This window comes from Pteropus alecto, unplaced genomic scaffold (genome assembly GCF_000325575.1).
Source record: "Pteropus alecto unplaced genomic scaffold, ASM32557v1 scaffold8, whole genome shotgun sequence".
Taxonomy (NCBI): Eukaryota; Metazoa; Chordata; class Mammalia; order Chiroptera; family Pteropodidae; genus Pteropus; species Pteropus alecto.
This window is the reverse complement of record NW_006494609.1, coordinates 18,690,350-18,695,998: the sequence shown is the minus strand read 5'-3', so window position 1 is coordinate 18,695,998 and position 5,649 is coordinate 18,690,350.

The window sequence follows — 5,649 nt, the reverse complement described above, 5'->3', positions numbered from 1 at the left end:
CCCACCCCACCCCCGCACCCCTTCCCGGCAGTCCATTCCTGCGTCTGCTCCAGATTGCTTCTCCGGCACCCTGCCTGCCGCAGACAGGAATGGAAGCTGGAGAAGGTGTCTGGGCGGCAGAGACGTGTCACCTTGACTCTGTCCGAAGTCAGATCGCTTGCCCAGAGGACGCGGCCTGACTAGAGCCGGGCTTGGCTTTGAAAGGAACGTGTTGGAAGAGCAGGCGGCATCTTCAAAGTCAGGAGTGTGTCTTGCCATCAGCCCCTGAGGTTCGGAGGACAGAAGACCGAGGCTTCAGAACCTCTCTTGACTTGGGCGGCAGGAACCGCCAGGAACGCGAGGAAACGTGCAGGCGACTGAGACGTTTTGTATCTTGCAGTCAGTCCAGATAGGCTCTGCGGGGAAGAGAAAAAGCCAGCAAGCGGCGGCCTGGGATTCATTCAGGGGCAGGAGAACCGGCCGGGCGGGGTCCTCCAAGGCAGTGGGGCCCGCGTGAAGCCGTGGACAGCCTGGGCGTGGGGAGACGGGGCCGAGGCTTGATGGCCAGAAAGAGGGGTGACTATGCTGGCCCTGCCACAGGTGTGGGGAAGTTTGCTGGTGTCACAGGATGGAGGGCTGCATGGAGGAGGAGGGGTGAAGGGAAGAAGAAAGGGGTGCCCAGCAGAGCAGGAGCGCTCGTGGTTCTCGGGGCCCCTGCGAGCACAGGCTTGGGAATGCTGTCGAGAGTCCCAGCTTCCAATGCCGAGGTCCACGAGGTCCCTGCGGGCGGGCCCATCTGCAGTCCCGAGTGACAGACGGCAGGATCCCCGCAGGGGCTGGGGACCTGGCCGGAGGGCGGCAGGAGACGGGACAGGGTCCTGGATGCAGGTCTGCAGCTCTCACCGAGGGCCGGAGGGCGGCAGGAGACGGGACAGGGTCCTGGAGGGGAGGCGGGGAGCTGGATGCAGGTCTGCAGCTCTCACCAAGACCTCCTGTCCCCAAAGAGAAATGGGAACCCTCCCTCCATCCCGGATCCGTGTGTCAGGAAAACAGAATTTGAAGCAGGATGCGTCCACCACGGAGGATGATGGAGGGAATGAGTGTGAGGGGTCCGGCGGCCCTTGGCCCAAACCTGGAAACTGGGGTATCACGATCTGTAAAGCCCCAAACGCCGCCCCGTGTTCCGGAGGCTACCCCGCAAGAACAATGGATTTTACCCTCAGGAGCAGAACCTTCCCAAAGAGGGAGCAGCGAACCCAAATCAATCGGTTACGTGAATCCGCCCCCAACCCCAGGGACCAGCACAGATGTCTGTTTTCCCTAAACACACTCTTCCCCTCCCAGGTACGCCGGCTCCATGCCCGGGACCCAGACCGACCCCCAGAAGTGCGTCACCTGGAGGCTCCGAGGGTGCCACCCTGACTGACTGAGTGACATGGCTACCAGGGGCCATCAGAGGCAGTGCTCGCTGCTGCTCTGGGCCCTCTCGGCTCCCAGATCTGGTACATCAGGTGTGTGTCTGGCAGGGTGTCCTCAGCGGGGCTGAAGGCCCGGAACTGTGCAGAGGCGGGGCCCGGGATGACACGGGGGCGCCAGGCCCTGCCCTTCTCCTTGGACTCGCAGTCAGAGAAGGATGAGTTGAGAGGAAGCAGACTGACCCCTCACTTGACCTTGGGGAGGCCGAGGGGGGCGGGGAGGGCTTCGTCAGTCAGTTGGGATGGAAACGAGGAGAAGGGGGCTTGAGCCACCAAGCAGGTGAGCACGCTGTGGCAAGAACTGGGCGGGACAGGACGACGGCGTGGATGGGAGGGAGGCTTTGCTCCCGGGTCACGATTTTCGTCTCTCCAGAGCAATCCTGAGAAATGAGAGCCCGATAAGCGTGTCCCACTTTTAAACAGAAGAAAGCTGTCCGTGTGCCCGTCACAACGTGGGGAGGTATTGTGGCGTTTCGTGCCGTGGATAATGTCTCGCTTGGCCCATACTATTGGCGCAGTGATGACGTAATTGCCTGCTGTTGGTGATGTGACTGTGTCTGGAGGTGACACTGGGCAGAGCTGAGGTGGGAAGCAGATTTGGGGTTAGAAGTGGGTGGGTCTCCTGTGGCCTTGGATAAATGTGCGATGGACACAGCCTGCCGTGTTCCAGTAGCTTCCAGGGGCAGCACTGACTCAACGCTCATCAAAGGCTGAATTTCACATCGACTTGGATCCGGGATGGTTTCAAAGAGCTACAAGAAGGTTAGAAATTGACCTTGCAAGATGCATCGTCTTTGAGATGCCTTACATTCTCTCCCGAGAGGTGCATAGTCTCATGCCTGGGTGACCTGGTGGCCAGCACGTATGGGGAGCGTTGGTCTGGTCCCCTGCCTCCCCTGGTGGCCAGCACGTATGGGGAGCGTTGGTCTGGTCCCCTGCCTCCCCAGGGAGTGCCATTAAGCATCAAGGACTCATTCACAGAGAGGACTAAAGAACTCTCTGGAGAAGCAAGGTCCAGAACTAAGCAGAACAGAGCCACACCCTCCCGGTCACAGCCGCCCTCCCCCTCAGGCTGCTCCTCACCTTTGTGGGATGCGAGGCATGAATTGAAGCAGCTCTAAAAACTGTGGTCTCTTTTCTCCTCCTTCCTCCTGTCTCCCTGTTGGATGGTTGGTCCTAGGAGATGCTATCAGCTGGAAGGGAACTTCGGCTCTAAAGAGAGGCCAAGACAGTCAAGAGGGGAGGAATCAAGTAGCCGGTGGCTTGGGGTGGGCCGGGCAGGTGACTTGCTTAAGGTCACACAAGCTGATAAAGCTCCCTCCGTCAAGAGGCTGGTCAAAGCAAGTCCCAAGGCCAGCCAAGATGCACAGCTCAACAAATCCAGCTCTCAGTGTACACGCTAGACCTGGAGAGAGCTTACACAACAACAGGTAAAAAATGCTCATCACAGCATCATTGGTTACGGTAGAATCGAAAACAAAACCACCGTCCTTGGGAAAATATGTAGCTTAAAAAAACAGCATGTGTGTGCACTGGGAAACTATACGGCAATTTAGGAGATGAACCAGGTCTCTATTGACAAATTGGGTGAATTAAAATGTATGTTGATTGGAAAAAAACAAATTGCAGAATTAAATTTATACAGAATGATATGGTTTTAAGGAAATTTTTAAGACACAAAAATGTCACGTGCATTTGCATATATGTTGTATCTATTCCCCACTATATATAATGTGCACCGAAGGGACATATCTTAGGTACGTGGGACGTGGTGTCGGCGGGGAATGGAATGGGCGTGGAGTCGGGGCCGGGGCTGGACAAAATGACGACACCGCGTCTCTGAGAAAGATGGGTGGAGAAGTGGGTCCAGCCCACAGAATAATTTCAGAGTAAACATATAAACTTGACAAGAGGGCTCCATGGAGGAGGCAGGTGAAGGGGGAGGGAGGTTGGCAACGCACGCTGAGCTCGGACCCGCCTTCCCGTGGCAGCGCCCACACACAGTATGGACACTCGGTGCTTTGCTTCATCTTCGAATTCGTGCTCATGTCTGATTCTTCTTGCTAGGCATCCTTTTTGTCAGAGAGGCCAGGCCATTGTCACCGTCTGGACAACGTTGGTATTGGCCATACTTGAGACTTTTGTTTCAAAACGGCCACGGCTGTTATCCGGGTGGGTGGCCGTGGCTAAATGGGTCACTGTTCGTTCGCTGATTCATTCAGTGACTATTTATCGAATACCTTTCATGTGTCCGGTGCCACAGGAGGCACTGGGGATACACCAGTGACACCAGCAACTCGGCTCCTGCCATCACGGTTCCCGCATGTAGGACAACCCCGCCCAGTGAGAAACTGCTCCCGAGGTGTCCGCGCCGACCCTGGGTTACCCACGCTGCTCTGCTTCCGTGGCTTCTTCTACCTTCTCCTGGAGCAGAGCTACTACCCACAGGCCCGGAGGCCCCGGCCGCACAGGTGACAGCAGTGTGCAGAGCTGGCCTTCTCCGCCCGAGGGCAGAACCCACCTTGGGGGCCTCCCGCCTGCTCTAGCCGACCTCGTGGCTGAGACCCACCACGCCCACCAGCTCTGCTCCTACATCGGAACCCGGGCTCGGGGTCCCCCTTTCCGCACTAGCTCAGATGAGAGGGGGCTGGGAACGTGTTGTTGACACTCTCTTAATTGACGACAGCCCTATGGAGTTCTTTCTGGGGGTCCTCATTCTGGGGGTGGGAGGGGCATGAGTGTGGCTCTCATTCTAGGGGCGGGGAGCCTTGACTGGGAGCAGGGTGACAGCCTGAAGGAGCCACACCCAGGCCGGACCCACCCTGTCCTAAGAGCTCTTCGCTCCCCAAACATAGGCCACGTGCCTGCCCCTCCCTGCTCTCACTCACGGTGTGTCTGCCACCTGGACTATGCCCCCACCTTGGGAGTATAAGACGCAGTCCAAATGTCGCATCTGGAGAGCCTCCCATGACCCCTCGCCTTGCCCCAGGCTGAGCCGAGACCACCCCTTCATGCTCCCCAGCACCTTGCACCCCCACCCCCACACCTCCTGTGGCTCTTAGCACACTGTGGCAGCAGGAGGGCCTTGTGGTCCCTCTCCCTCCCAGCCCGGTCACTAGGTTCCTCCCCGTGGCCACCGCTCCCACGGGAGGGACAGGGAGAGCAGTAATTAAGTTCTGGCCCATGAAATCGGGGGAGACGGGACGGCGGGAGGGTGCAAAGCCGAGGTGACGCTGGCCACTCAGCGCGAAAACCCCCAGGGAGCGCGATGATGCGGCTTTGGCTGGGCACCCTTTCTCATGTCTCAGGAAACAGATGGGAGGGCCAAGGCTCCGGTCACACCAAGAAGGTCCCTCAGCAGAGCAGACTGTGTGACTCTATCTGCAGGACCAAGAGCGTGCCACAGGCCGTGGGGAGGACGCCCGTCCAAACCCGCGGCTCATCCCACAGTCCGGCTCTCCCCGGAATGATGGGGCCGTCTCCCCTCCTCTACCTTTGCTGGTTCATTCACTAGCAGCTGTGCGGCCGAGGGCCTGGGGGCTTTGCCTTCACACAGCTCAGTGCTGGGCTCTGGGGACAGGCTGCCCGGGATCAAATCCTGCCGCTTCCTGGCTGTGTGACCTTGTACCCGTCGCTTAACCTCTCTGAGCCTCAGGTTCTCATCTGGAAAGTACAAGGAACAGTGGCGTCCTCCCACCGGTTGTTCCGAGGAGCAGGAAGCCCCTGCCTTTTCGCTGTATGTGCACTGTCTCCCTTAATCCCCATTTTGAGGACAACTGAGGTTCAGAGCGGGTACGAGGCCCCTCCTCCCAGGTTTCCAGCCAGGAGGTGGAAGAGCCGAGATTTGGACTCAGGTCTTCTGTTCGGTCTAGAGGCAAAAAAAGTCCGGAAAAGGGCCACCGCCAGCACCTGGGCCACCGGCAGCACCCCCGCCCCCTGCTGCAGTCATGGCTCTGGACACAGCTGTGATCGCCACTTCCAGGTGGCAGTTCACTGGCAACCAGGAGCTGCCCTGTGCTCCCCAGTCCACTGCCACCCGCCTGCACCCCACCCTGGTCTCCACCCTCAGCGCTCACGCCCAGGCCTCCAGGGACCACTCGTGGCCCAACCCGAAGGTGGCCGTTCAGGCCTCGTCCATCCCCTCGCCCAAGCCCTGCCGCTCCGTGGCTCCTGAGTCACCATCACACACACCTGC